The sequence below is a fragment of the Dermacentor albipictus genome, chromosome 8 (assembly GCF_038994185.2).
Source record: "Dermacentor albipictus isolate Rhodes 1998 colony chromosome 8, USDA_Dalb.pri_finalv2, whole genome shotgun sequence".
NCBI classification, from domain to species: domain Eukaryota; kingdom Metazoa; phylum Arthropoda; class Arachnida; order Ixodida; family Ixodidae; genus Dermacentor; species Dermacentor albipictus.
Window position 1 is genome coordinate 13,176,516 of NC_091828.1, and position 14,276 is coordinate 13,190,791.

At 45.7% G+C, this 14,276-nt stretch overlaps 1 protein-coding gene across 10 annotated transcripts in view; it reads left to right on the forward strand.

Annotated features, from left to right (window-relative positions):
* Nucleotides 1-14,276, forward strand: part of LOC139048619 (microtubule-associated serine/threonine-protein kinase 2-like) — a 705,675-nt gene that overhangs the window by 690,106 nt on the left and 1,293 nt on the right. The window lies entirely within an intron of this gene.

Consider the following 14,276-nt stretch of genomic DNA (forward strand, 5'->3'; position numbering starts at 1 on the left):
TCAGACAGTCGTCTCCCTTCGACTATGGACTTGCGCACGCTTATCCGTGACATCGTCCGTGAAAAGCTTCGCGGGCGCTGCTCTTCCTGCGCTCCGCAATGTATCGTCCCTTCTACACCGACCAGCTTGTGCGACATCATTCGGCAAAAGATCACATCCGCAGCGCGTCTACCTTGCTCGAACGCCCCTGCACTCATCAGATACCAACGTATGCCGACGTTGTGGTGCTCTCTCCAGCCAGTAGTGCCCCTCTGTCTACACCAGTACACTATTCTGCAGTGGTTTTATTGTCACCGCTACTGCATGTGCAGCGTCGCTACATTCCACGTCATGCCAGGCCCATTTGCTTCATCTCTGGCTATCAAGGACACGCGAACATTGTTTGACGGCGCGAGCAAACGAACCACAAAGACAGCGAGGGACAAGGACGGGCGCAGTCCGTGTCCCTCGCAGTCCTTGTCCTGCGCCCGTCCTTGTCCCTCGCTGTCTTTATGGTTCGTTTGCTCGCGCAGTCAAACAATGTTCGCTAATATCTACCAACTCGCCCAACAACAAGTTCTACTAAACTAAATATCGAGGACACATCTCCCCATTTTGTCGAAGGCGTCAACAGTATCAGCAACGGGGCTACGCTCTCATGGAACGTGCCAGCGTCCATCCACCAATAGGCAATCAGCGCACGTTTTACCACTCCTCTTATCACCGGTCCCTTTCTCCTCCCTATCCCACTGATATGGCTGGGAATTTTCGTGAATCTCACTGCAGGTCACCGTCTCCACATCATCGTTCGGTGTCGCCTCTCTGACCCGCTTCTCATGTCATGAACGCCCTTTCAGAAAACCCCCCGATGCAGTTCTTACTGCATCCTAATTAAAAACCTCTGTAGACGAAATAACATTATTAGAGGAGTAAAAAAAAAGAAGACCCCGAGAATAATAACGACATACTGAGAAAAATAAATTACATATTTAGGTTCATTCTTAACCAAAAACTGAATTCTATAGAATTGATACATAGACCGGGAAAGAAATTTCCTGGCAAGGATCGCCCTGTAATCATTGGAGTTTCAGATTACCCGGACAAAATAAAAATATTGAAGAATTGTTTCAAGCTAAAGGGCACTCACACTAACGTTAGTGAGGACTTCTCTAAACGAGTTGTTGAGATACAAAGAAACTTGTGGATCTCAGCTCTCGAAGAAAGAAAGAAAGAAAGAAAGAAAGAAAGAAAGAAAGAAAGAAAGAAAGAAAGAAAGAAAGAAAGAAAGAAAGAAAGGAAGAAGTGAAAGTAACACTGGTTCAGGAAAAAGTGCTAATGAGGAATTCTCTATTCACCTGGAAGGAAAAGGTCCGGTGCAATGTATCTGCTAAGCTCAACCACCAATGACCTGTAAGACCCAAACCAGTTGACTTAAAAATCGTAAACATAAATGCTCAAAGCGTGTTCAATAAAAGCCATTTAGTTGAAAGTTTGATCCTGGAACATATTCCTGACATATTGGCAATCACCGAGACATGGTTGCACAGTGATGCGCAACATGTGATTTAACATGTTGTGGAAGTTACACAGAAAAGTTACATCTTAATAGGGAAGATCGAGACCTGAGAGGAGGCGGGGTAGCATTTATGATTAAGAGAGATGCATGGTTTCAAATTTATGAAGTTCTCATGCAATTGTGGCGGATTTAGATTTAATTCAATGATCTCCTTGTTTACATTGGAGTTATGTACATACCCCCCTGTTCCCCTGTTACGACTCTCACAGATTTAAGATGTCTTACGGATCCTAATATGTGCCATAACGAAACAATAACTTTGCTAAGTGATTTCTACGTATCAGGTATTCAATGGGATTCAGATGAAATAACAGGACTCGAAGTAGCACATAGTGAACATTTTTTAGATCTGGCCTTTTGATTTAACCTACGCCAAATTGTGTCACAATACACACGTGTTTTTAAGGCTGCTTCGTCTATTCTCGACCTTGCATTTGTATTATCGCCCCTGGAAGCACCCGTTAAACCTTGTGATATAATTAAGGGGATGTCTTATCATAAGATGGCTATCTCGTCGTTAGATACAACGCCTGCGAAGTTCCATAGTTATTAAAAAAAATACAGTTTTGAATTTTGAGGCTGCCGATTACTTCGCTCTTTTATAAATGTTTTTAAGCTCCTTCGATGCATTAGTTCTGCAAAAATCGAATGAAGGTAAGAATAGACTATGGGATTATTTCTCGTAAGTGGTCACTGAATTCATTCATATGTTTATTCCAACACGCCTAAAAAATATAGCAAAGAAAGATCCTTGGGTAATACGTGAATTGATCCATGCCAAAAGGCAGCTGAAACGGAAATGTAAAGCACACTCAAAGAAACCTTGCCTTGAGGGGAAGAGAACCATTCACATTATGAGCTCGAAATTGAGGCGTCTTGTTAAAAAATCCAAAGGTAAGTTTTATAATGTTAAGGTAAAAAATTCTTACGCGAAGCGCCAGAAAAGTTTGGAGATAAATGAACCCAAGTGCACCAACCAGTCTTAATGCCGATAAGGAGGACCAACCAGCACGTGCTGAAAGTTTTAATGCCTTGTTTGGTCAGTGTTCCCCGTACGATGATAGAAGTAGAACTTTTAATGACGAATATAATAAGTACTGAGGAATAGAATAATGAGGAATAGAATATGTACTTTTAATGCGGCTTCTGACACACCTGCCCTAGAAGAAATAGCGATTAGTGATCTAGGGGTATAGAACCTGCTCCTTAAAATCCATAAAAAGAAAAGCGCAGGACCTAGTGGAATACCAAATGAATTTCTATTTAATAGTAAGGATTTAATAATTATTTTCCAGTCCTCAATAACCAGTGGTTGCTTCCCCAATGCTTGGAAGCACGCGAAGATCACACCGATACACAATGGTGGTAGTACTAACGACCGCAAAAATTTCCGTCCCATTTCACTTACATATACTTGTTTCAAGCTTCTCGAGCATCTTGTCTGTAAACATCGTTTGGTATATCTAGATGTTCACAGCATAATATACCCCCAGCATCATGGATTTCGGAAAGGTCTATCCACGATTACTCCACTCGTTGAGCTTGTTCATGACCTCGCCTATGAAATAAACTCTCCGCGTCAGGTTGATGTAATATTTTGGGATTTCGCGAAAGGATTTCGCGAACTATGTTCCGGACACTAACCCCGCTGAAACCTTTGCAGACTCAGAAGGAACTGTCATTCCCCATTGCTCTCAACAACTACGCTTGGACATCGACCCTAATTTAATAGAGCGTGCTCACCGTCTCGGGCGTCACTCACCTAATCGTACCAGGCCTATCATAGTAAAATTCACATCATCAAAAACTAAAGAAGGCATTCTATCATGTGGTTATAAACTTAAAGGCCCGACCTACAGCATTGACGAAGACCTTTCCGCTTCCGTCCGTAACGCTCGCAAAAATCTTGTAGCCTATGCCAGATCGATATCCGGTAAGTTCTCCCTGCGCTTCAAAGCTTTACACATTGGTCCAAAACGCTACATATTCGATGAAGCTTCACAAACAATAAAAGAAATGAAATAGCAATCATCTCATTGTCAATCGACAGGCCATTCTAAGCATGTTCAACAACAAGCACTTTCATTGTCAGCTATTTTCTCTAACGTGCGCAGCTTCATTTCAAAGCGCGACATTGTTTCAAATATCGTCTTATCTTCCACCAGCAACCTACTAATCTTGCCGGAAGCGTGGCTAAACAGCGACATCTGTGATAGTGAAGTCCTTGCCGACTTGCCTAATTTCCGCGTCTTCCGCAAGGATCACCCAGAGAGGAAGGGGGGGGGGGGGGTACTGATTGCAACCAGACATGAACTATCATGTAGAACCACTAATATTTCATAAGACATAGAAATGTTATGGGTCTTATCACGCTTCACCTCGGTCCGTTTTGATTGGTGTTTGCTACAGGCCTCTTAGCAGTCCTGATTTGCCCACGAAACTGAATAATGCAATAAATAAAATTAAAACGAAGTATCCAAACACCTGTACTCTTTTATTTGGAGACTTCAATTTCGCGAGTATTGATTGGCATAATCTAACTACCACAGGTAATAGAGATGCTAACGAATTTGTTGATGTTTGCCTTAATTTTAATCTTGTTCAAATTATATCGGAGCCAACCCGTGTAACTGAGAACTGCGCTAACATTTTCGACCTAATATTATCGGATAATCCGGAATACGTTCATTCCATCACGCATCTACCAGGCGTCAGCGATCACCAAGTCATACAAGCCGACTTCACGATTAAATCATTTTCACGGACAACTAGCAAACGTACCATCCGACTTCATGACAAAGGAAACTATACTGCCATAAATATTGAACTTCGCACATTCTTACCCCCTTTTCAGACTGTCTTTAATCAAAGAACTATCCATGATAACTGGTACTTGTTTAAGACAAAAATTGAAGGTTTGGTTGACAGGTTTATTCCAAGCATAAATATAACAACTAACCCCCTAATCCCTTGGTTCACAAACACACTCAAACGTCTTGAAAACAAAAAGAAGCGTCTTTTTCGTTAAGCCAAGTTGCAGCCTAGTGAGAATGCGTGGGAAAAGTATGGATGGATGGATGGATGCAAAATTTATTAAGGTCCTGAGGTACGCGACTCAGCGCGCTGCGGGCCGCTCCCACGTTGGGACAGTCAGGCCTTGCCCGGCCGCCACATCGTGGGCCACCTGGACAGCCTATAGTTGCACCCCGGCATCAGGGCTCTTGAGAGCGGAGAGCCACTTGTATTCATTGATTTCTTCTGTGCCTCGTAACGAGGGGCAACGCCAGAGCATATGATCTAGGCTAGCGATGTCATTGCAATGCCTGCAAGAACTAGTGGCATAGGTGTCGGGATAAATTTTGTGTAATAAAGCCGGGCTGGGATATGAGCCTGTTTGCAGTAATCTGAGGGTCAATGCCTGCGCTCTATTTAACTTCTTCTGTGGAAGGGGAAACTCTCTCCTGCCGAGATAAAAGTGCTGCGCAATTTCGTTATATGTCGTCGGTTGATCTCTACTCTCCACCGCTGCGGGCCGGCGTTGGAGTTCTCCATGGTCGCGGAAAGTGAGACCTCGCGCCTTGAAGTGGGCCAGCTCGTTGAGGTTTGCGGGGCCTCCCGTGATGGATCCCATGTGAGCGGGGAACCACGTGAGAGTGTGGGTGGTGATGCTTTTGCCGTCGAGGATGCGACAGGCTTCCTTACACACGGCGCCAACGCTGAAGGCGCGGATGGCTGCCCTGGAGTCGCTGAAGATATTGGCATGTCCGTCATCCAGGAGGGCCAAGGCAATGGCCACTTGCTCCGCCGCACGCAGCGACGTGCTTCGTACCGAAGCCGCGTTAACGGTCGAACCCCTGTGGTTGATTGACACTACCGTGAAATTGTCGCTGTTGCCATACTGGGCCGCGTCAACGAAGCAGCTGCCACCAGGGAGTTCTGTTGCGCGGCGTAGGAGCGCCACCGCTCTGGCCTTCCTTCTTTCTACGTTGCGCTGGGGATGCATATTGCGCGGGGCGGGCGATATGATGATGTTATCTTTCTGCTCTTTCGGTAGGCCTTGGTAGGCGTCTTCGGCAGTGGCCGGGGGGACGCCCATCTCAGTTAGGAGTCGTCTGCCCGCCCTGGTGCCGGAGAGCCTGAGAATCTGTGCCCTTTCTTGTGCTTCTGCAATCTCTTCCAGGGTATTATGAATACCCAACTGCAGGAGTCGGTCGGTGCGTGTGTAGTTTGGTAGTCCGAGCGCGCTCTTGATCCCCCTCCTTATCATGGCATTTAGTTTGTCTCGCTCGGCCCTCTTCCAGACATGCATGGCCGCTACGTACGTAAAATGGCACAACAAGAAAGCGTGGACTTGCCTTAACAGATTCTCTTCGCTCAGGCCTCTCCTTCTGTTAGCTACCCGCCTGATTAGACCGATGACGCTATCCGTCTTCTTTGCTAATTTGTGAATGGTGGTGCTATTTGTGCCTGTCCCTTCGAGTGTCATTCCCAAGATTCGAATGGACGCGACTTTGGGAATGGGATCTCCGCAAGTGGTGTAGAGATTAATGTCAATTTCAGTGGGAGGTTTCCAGTTCTGTGGCTTGCGGCCCTTTCTACTTGGGCTGTAGAGAAGGAGCTCCGATTTCTTTGGGGAGCATCGGAGTCCCGTGTTGGTTAAAAAGCGCTCTGTAGTGTCGACAGCTTCCTGGAGAGCGGCTTCGACTTGTCCGTCACTGCCACCCGCGCACCAGACAGTGATGTCATCCGCGTAGATCGTGTGACCGATGCCCTGGACCTTACCTAGATACCTTGAGAGGTCAACCATTGCGATGTTGAAGAGGAGTGGTGAGATGACTGATCCCTGGGGGGTGCCTCTTCTACTCAGCTCCATTGTCTCCGATTCCAAATCTCCAGCCTTGAGGATGGCGCATCGTTTGCTCAAGAAAGACCTGACGAAGGCATGGAAGGACGAGCCCAGGTCGAGCTTGGAGATGGCGTCGAGGACGAACTCGTGACGGATGTTATCAAAGGCCTTCTCCAGGTCCAAACCAAGGATCTTGATAAGCTTCATGGCGTCCTGAGTGGAGAGGCCTGGCCTGAAACCTATCATGTTGTGAGGGAAAAGGTCGTTGGTCTCGATATACTCGGCAATTCTTTTATGGATGGCGTGCTCGGCCGCCTTCCCTACACATGACGTCAGTGAGATTGGGCGGAGGTTGTCCAGGCTCGGTGGTTTACCGGGCTTTGGGATTAGTATGACCTTCGCCAACTTCCATTCTTCAGGTACGATTCCCTGCTCCCAAATCCGATTTATCTCATCTGAAAGAAACTCGATCGATGCGTCCTCTAGGTTTCTGAGAGCCTTGTTGTTAATGTGATCCGGGCCGGGTGCTGACCTACCATAGAGGTCGTGTAGGGCGCAGCGGATTTTACTGATTTTGAAAGGCCCGTCCAGCGCGGAGTTCGGCTTCCCTTTGTATACTGGGTATGCCGTCTCATCGGCCACAGTTTTGAGCGGCAGGTACTTCTCAGCCAACATCTCCAGCATGTCCTCTTCCGAAGACGACTTCTTGGCTTCGTGGAGCGCTTTAGCGAGGACACTTCTCTGGTTTGACTGGGGAAAGTATTATGCACCTGAAAAAACGTACCTACAAAATGTGCGAGAAGCCAAGCACTCTTTCTTTCATTATAACCTGCCAAACATGTTGTCTACTAACCGCCGTAGGTTCTGGCAAGTCATTAATCCCCAGAATACACCCACAATATCCCTCACCGATCCATCAGGTTAAACAATCTGTGAATCCGAATGCGCCAAAATTTTTAACGCAGCTTTTTCATCCGTCTTTACTAATGAAACCGATCCGGCTGTTTCTCCGAACGCCGCAATTATTCAGGAGACAGTGCCTTCACTTGTATTTTCTTCAGAATATATTTTGTCCCTAATAGAAACTTAAACCTTTTATCCTCTGCTGGCATTGACAGCATCAACGCTAAGATACTGCAGAACACCAAAGATACATGTTCATCTCTGTTGTGCTTGTTATTGAGTCAGTCACTCCTCACAGGCCAACTGCCCAAAGATTGGAAACAAGGGAAGGTCGTTCCAGTGCACAAATCAGGTAACAAGAACTCGCCTCTAAATTACCGTCCCATTTTTCTAACGAGTATTCCCTGCAAAATCATGGAACACGTCATCTATACTCACATCATGACATTTCTCGACTCTAATAACTTTTTAAATCCTGCCCAGCATGGGTTTCGCCGTAGTTACTCCTGCGAGGCTCAGCTTGCCGCTTTCTTACACGATCTGCACTCTAACCTTGATTGTAATCTTCAGTCTGACGTAATATTTTCAGATTTTGCTCAAGCCTTTGATAAAGTGCCTCATAAACGCCTTCTTATAAAGCTTTCCCGCTTAAATTTTGACCCTAATATACTGAAGTGGATTGAAGAATTCTTGACTAATCGTTCACTATTCGTCACCATTATTAATAGGAATTATATTTGTCTCTGTAACATCAGGCATCCCGCAGGGAGCCGTGCTCGGCCCGCTACTTTTCCTAATATACATAAATGATTTACCATTAAACGTAACATCTAGCATACGTATGTTCGCGGACTGACGACATACAAGGTCCAACTGGGTAGCAGAGGCACACTGCAAGGGTCAGTGCTCTCGCCACTCCTCTTCAACCTTACTCTCATTCCCATGGCCACAGACCTGGCAAATATTCCCAACCACTCGCACTCCGTGTATGCAGATGATATTACCTTGTGGACCACTACAGGCAGCATAAACGACATGGAGGTGACCTTACAGGCAGGGGCCGATGTGGTGGTGGAGCGGGCTATGGCAATAGGTCTCGCGTGCTCCCCCGCCAAGTCGGAACTTCTTGTTCTTCACCCCCCGAAGAGTCGCACAGACCCAACTCCAAACCCCAGCATACGTATCCTCATGAGGACGTACTACATTCCAGAGGTCACATAGCTACGAGTGCTTGGCATGGTCATGCAGAACAACGGCAGACATACGGCGACCTTGAACAAACTCACCACCGCAGTACATCACACTATGCGCCAGATTAAGCGGATAGCCAATAGACACAATGGGATGAGAGAGCATGACTTCAGAAAATTAGTGCTGGCCTTTGTCATAGGCAAAGTACTATACTCGATCCAATACCTACATCTCAGCCGGACGGAAACGGAAAAAGTGGATGCCCTTATACATCAAGCGTATAAGACAGCACTTAACCTCCCCAGGCACACGCCAAGCGAGCGCCTACTTCGCATGGGGGTACATAACACATTTGATGAGGTCACAGAAGCCCATCGCACAGCCGAAACTGAGAGGCTGTCCTCTACCGCCACAGGTCGGCACATCCTGGACAAACTAGGACTAATCCCGACTTCCAAGGCCCTTCAGACATGTCCTTTACCATCGGACACACAAAACTGCATCACTATTCTCCCCCTGCCTAAAAACATGCACCCCGTTCATCACGAGGCACGCAGGCAGACCAGGGCAAAAGCCCTCTACAAACAACACCAACGCGACCACCTCACTGTGTGTGTCGACGCCGCTAGCTACCCACAGAAACCAGCCTATTCCGTAAGTGCAGTGTCACGTCAACTTGGTTACATCAAAGATTCCACAATACAGGCGCGCATGTCCATAGAGGCGGAGGAGGCTGGCATAGCGCTGGCCATCTCAACCACCGCTGCCGAGGTTATCCTTATTGATTCCAGAACTGCAATCCGTAACTACTCGATAGGCCGAGTTCTTGAACCGGCACTGAAAATTCTCAATCATCAGACCCCCTCAGACCAAATGAGCTCATCTGGGTGCCCGCGCACGCAGGCCATCCAGGCAATGAGATGGCCCATTCTATCGCTCGAGTAGCCGTCAACCGAGCCACGCCGTCGAGCCACGCCGTCCGATGACCTGGATAGCGCCAGAGACCGATTGGTCGAATATCACGAGATCACCTTCCACTACCGCGAAATGCGGTTGAGATATCCTCCCCCAGATAAACCCCTAACAAAATTCCAACAAAGTACCTGGCGCCAGCTTCAGGCACAAACTTTTCTTTCTCCAGCTTTTCTCGCCCTGGTTCATCCAGGCCTATATCGACCGGAATGTACGCTCTGCGGCGCGCCTAGAGCCAACTTCCATCACATAATGTTCTTATGCCCTGATCTCCAGCCACCCTCTGAGTGGCAAATCACCGACGTCGAGGGATGGGAGATCGCGGTGTCTAGCTCCAACCCAGCCGAACAAATACGGCTGGTGGACTGGGCTCTGAGGGTCGCCGAGGGCCACAAACTCCCGGACACCCTACGCGCTCCTGAGCCCCCTCACAAGTATTGTTGTAAAAAGGCTCAAGCAATAAATGTGTACCACAACCACCACCACGGACGACTGTGTGATATATCATGCTATTACTTCCACCGCTGACCAATCTTCTCTTCAAAGTGAACTTAATGCTGTCCAGCACTGGTGTAATGAGTGGCTAATTGAACTTAACCCGTGTAAATGAAAATATTTTGTCCGTTCACCATCGCCGTAATTCTCTCGTATTTCCATATGTAATCTCTGAAGTTCCGGTAGAACTAATTCATTCGCACATGTATTTAGGAGGAACACTTTCAAGCGATCTTCCCTGGAATCCTCATGTTACTAACCTAATATCATCCGCCAACAGGACGTTAGGATTTCTAAAATGCATCTGCATCATGCTCCTCAACGTGTAAAATTGTTCGCCTATAAATAATTTGTCAGGTCAAAACTAGAATTTGCATCGCCTATTTGGAATCCTCATCAGGCATACCTAATTAATGATCTTGAATCTGTAAAAAATCGCGCCGCTCGTTTCATCCACTCGTCATATTCCTTTGACATCAGCGTTTCCTCCTTAAAAATGGCATCCGCATTATCCCCCTTATCGCTCCATTGTCGCATTGCCCGCCTATCTTTATTTCACAAATTCTTTCATAGCCCTATGCCCATCGCGCCTTATAACCTTCCTCCTACACGCATATCTCACCGCACCAGCCATCAGCTACAGGTTGCCCGTCCATGCTCATGCACTGTCACGTTTTCGGTTTCTTTCTTTCCTCGCACAGCTGCAGACTGGAACGGCCTTCCTAACGACGTTGCTGTCATTATGCGCCCACTGAAGTTCATCGAAAATGAAAAAAAAATTTCCTGGTATTGTAACTATGTATTTTTATTCTTGCCACCCCTTATGTAACGCTCCATTTATTGGAGTCTTGAAGGTAATAAAATGAAATGAAATGAAAAAATGAAAAAAAGCGTTCGATAAGGTGTCGCATGCTAAATTCTTGTTCAAAATAAATGCAATTATTAAAAAACGAAAGTTAACGCAATTGTTTCCTCCTATTTTTCCAATTGCAAGCAGTACGTTCAAGTCAACCACTAAAAAATCTACGCTTACTAACGTTATTTCAGGAGTTCACTAAGGTAGTGTCTTAGGCCCACTGCAGTTTTTTTATTTCTATCAATGATTTACCTTGTCAACGGCCAATCAGACACAATTGCCCTGGAAGGTCTCAAAGCTGCCTACATTGAAGCACCCGCGTCATCGGCTCCACCAATATGCGATGCAACCCTGCTGCATCCTTCGACGTCACCTTCGTTCGTGACACGCAAGACGAACGGGAAGACACGGCGCATCCCGTGGACTTTCCATCGTTCATCGAATTCCCCCCCTCTCTAGTGGGGGAGCCCTCTGTAGCGGCAGCACCATCGGCGTCACATGAGAGTTACGTATACGCTCGTATCCCCACGAGGCACGAGCGGCTCGCGCGCTCCGGCACGAGCTAGCGTTTCGAAAGATTATTAAAATAATGCTACGCTAAGAAAAGCAGTGTCGGTTTTTCCTCTCCTGCGTGAGCCCGAGACTTTACCGGTCTACGTGGTTGCTCGTCGCCACAACCTAAAGATATTACGGTCCTTATAAGGTATTTTGCAGATGATTGCGTAATTTATAATCCAGTTAAATATCCTTCTGATTAATCAGAAACAAATCTAAACTTCCAGAAAATAAATAACTGGTGCATTAGTTATCTAAACGCGGCAAAATCCGTTGCAATGAGCGTTTCCAAGAAAAAAAAAAGTCATTCTAGAATGGACGCACTCCATAGGTGATCATGAGCTTGCCACAGTAGAACAACACAAATACTTGGGTTTATGGATAACTCCAGATCTGTGATGAAATTGACACATCGACTCCGTTTGTACTAAGGCCAACAAAGCGCTGTGGAGACCGGAGAAATCTGCACAATGCCAGCCTAGAAATCAAATGTTTGGCTTACAAGGCACTCGTACGTCCAATCATGGAGTACGCAAAGGTGGTTTGAGATCTGTATACAAAAAGTTATTACAGTAAGATAGATAGAATACCAAGACTGGCTTCACGTTTCATATTTAACAAATACCAGCGTTTGCCCTCGCCAACTCAGCTTTGTAAAACAGCTCACCTCCAACCACTAGAACAAAGGACCGAGTATGAAAGGCTTAAATTACTCTTTCTATTATTTCTAGCTCACCTTCAACCACTAGAACAAACGAACGAGTATGAAAGGCTTAAATTACCCTTTCTAATATTTAAAGATCAAGTAAAAATTGACTGATCAAAGTACATAGAAATGAAAACTGGGAAAACATCAAGGCACCGGAATAGTATGCACATTCCTCCTCCGAGACACCACAACGATTGTTTTCAATACAGTTCTTTTTTTTTTTCCGCGGGTGATCAATGAGTGCAACAGGCAGCCAAATTCGACTGCTTCATCTGAATGTGGACATTCTTTCGTAGAAAAAATTAAATGACATAGTGTTTAAGGATGTATAGTGCATTTTGTGCATTGTTTGATGTACTTCAATGTAAAGAGCTTTGGCTATCATTTGTCAGTCATTCTTATATGTTTATAGCGGTTGGAATAAGAAGTGCCTATTTTTGAGTATGTATGCTCCTGTCCACCCCTATTATAGCCCAAATGAGGCTGACAGTATAATCAAACGAAATTAGTATTGACAGTTCTAAACTGCAGCTTCTACTTCTCAAGCGTAGTAGGCCCTAGGAGGATTACGACATCATTTTGCCTTACCTTGCGGACACACCTTGTGTTTGTTCTGCCCAAATAAAGTAGCTACTATAGTAGGATACAACTTAAAAAGCTAGAAGGCCTTAGGAGGATTACGACATCATTTTGCCTTACCTTGCGGACACACCTTGTGTTTGTTCTGCCCAAATAAAGTAGGTACTATAGTAGGATACAACCTAAAAAGCTAGAAGGCCTTAGGAGGATTACGACATCATTTTGCCTTACCTTGCGGACACACCTTGTGTTTGTTCTGCCCAAATAAAGTAGCTACTATAGTAGGATACAACCTAAAAAGCTAGAAGGCCTTGGGAGGATTACGACATCATTTTGCCTTACCTTGCGGACACACCTTGTGTTTGTTCTGCCCAAATAAAGTAGCTACTATAGTAGGATACAACCTAAAAAGCTAGAAGGCCTTAGGAGGATTACGACATCATTTTGCCTTACCTTGCGGACACACCTTGTGTTTGTTCTGCCCAAATAAAGTACTGCTATAGTAGGATATATCTTAAAAAGCTAGAAGTTGGCAACCAAGGCACAGTGACCACGTGGGGTTGTGTTACTCCGCTAGCGAATTACACAAGCATAGCAAGTCTTTGTCATGCGAGGTTTACAAAATGGCATCGTGCTTACTAACTCCGGAGTGCCTGCTGTTCTTCAAGAAACTTTTCGTTGGCGGAGGCAATGAGGTGTGCTACGGACATGAACAAAGTGTATGGAGTCTGAGCATTTCACTCTTCAAAAGTCCACGGTAATGTTCATTTCACTGCTCAGTCCGTTTCACTCATTAAATATCAATGCCAACTAAAGTGAAACTTGGCAGTATATATTTGCAGAGAAACAAGGATTTTATTTCAATTCAATAAAGCATTAAGCTTTCACTGTCCCACTATATTAGACAAGTGAAAACGTATAATATTACAAGCTTATAATTTCATTTTCGTGGTTACCGCCTTATTTAGGTAACAGAGCAAGATTGTAGTATGACCTGGAACATTGGCTGGCGGTTATGAGGGCGTAGGTAGGGCTTAACTGCAGACTTAAGTTGTATATGACCATAGTAGCGCGTAAATTGCTCCTACAGAGTTCGTTCTACATAGAGGGCACGTCAGTTTCGCTTCACTCTCTTTTTAGCTGTCTGCCGTTCTGCCTCATAGCGGTTGCGGGGTAGAACTTGTTTTAATCTCATGTGATATTGCCTCCCTTTCGTCAGTTATGGGACTTGTAAGTTGTGCAGCGCTATTTTTTATTGAATAGTTATGGTGCGTTTTGCTCTCAAGAAGGACATTGTGATGGCCACGCTTGTTATGTCGTGTGCATTGTCGGCCTGTAGGATTGTCAGATGGAGGTTTAGGTCGTGGTTGACTTAGGTTCCACTGATGGTGCGGTGCAGGTACAATGACCAGCGAGTTCAAACGCTTCAATCCTTGTGACGGTCCCTGCATGGTGGTTGCGCCCTTGAATTGTGGTTGTACGCTTAGTTTTGAATTGATCTTGTTGCGTTGAGTCGCATTGCCGTAGGCGTTTAAGATACGCCGCTGTGCACAAAGCCTTATTGGCGGCTTGGCGGACACCGTAGGCTATATCGTTCATGACATGGTGCTTTCCT